A 1174-nucleotide genomic window follows, 5' to 3' on the forward strand; every position below is an offset into this window, starting at 1 on the left:
GAGAGACAGAGAGAGAGAGAGACAGAGAGAGAGACAGAGAGAGAGACAGAGAGAGAGACAGAGAGAGACAGAGAGAGGGGGGAGCACACGTAACAACATGACAAAGATGGTGGAAAATTGCCAATGGAACACACTTAATCAAAAAGGGAGCCAAGTATCAATGAGCCAAGCTCAGATGCTGTTAGTGAGAAAACGTCACAATTGATCATAAAACAACCTAACAGCTGAGAATTCAGAAATACAGCATGTAATGATGATTGGACTGGGGTATACCAAGTTAAAAACCACACAACACCAGGTTATAGTCCATCGGGTTTATTTGGAAGGACGAGCTTCCAGAGCGCTGCTCCTCGGTCAGGTTCATATCACATGACAGGTGACCCTGCGGCACTATGCAGACACACACACCTCTCAATCACAGTCACACAGTCTCTCTCGTACACACGCTCTCTCAGACACACACACACCCCCCCAGATCTCTCGCACACCCTCTCACAGACATACACTCCGTCACACATGCGCACACCCTATCAAGCACGCAAAATCACACACATGATCACAGTCACACAGACCCTCTCTCGTACACACGCTCTCTCTCAGGCACACACTCCCAGATCTCTGGCACACCCTCTCACAGACATATACTCCGTCACACATGCACACACCCTATCAAGCATGCTAAATCACACACACACATGCAGACCCTCTCTCGTACACACACACTCTCTCTCAGGCACACCTACACACGCACACCCTCTCACACACAAACTCTGTCTCACATACACACATGCATGTACACAAACATCGAAGCCCATGGGGTGAATCTGCATTTGCGGACACATTCTATTTTGTTCATAAAGCACACAGTCTGTCGGCAGTCAGTCCACGTGACATTTTACAAACTCGGACTTTGGAAACAGAACCAGCCTGACTCAAGGCTGGGATACAGACAGACTCTCACCTCACACCTTTGATGCACTGTCTGAGCTGGGAGGGCTTTTTTAAACATAAAACCCTAAGTTATCTCGAGCATGAGGCCCTGAAGAAGTTCTGGGACTTACATATTCATCAATCAAACTCCTGCAGCCCCATTCTCGGCTATTAAAGACTTAACTGTTCCATACATCACATCACTTATATGACACTTGGTCCTTTGAGTATAAATTGTGTCCCC

This window comes from Chiloscyllium plagiosum, unplaced genomic scaffold (assembly GCF_004010195.1).
Source record: "Chiloscyllium plagiosum isolate BGI_BamShark_2017 unplaced genomic scaffold, ASM401019v2 scaf_1257, whole genome shotgun sequence".
Taxonomy (NCBI): domain Eukaryota; kingdom Metazoa; phylum Chordata; class Chondrichthyes; order Orectolobiformes; family Hemiscylliidae; genus Chiloscyllium; species Chiloscyllium plagiosum.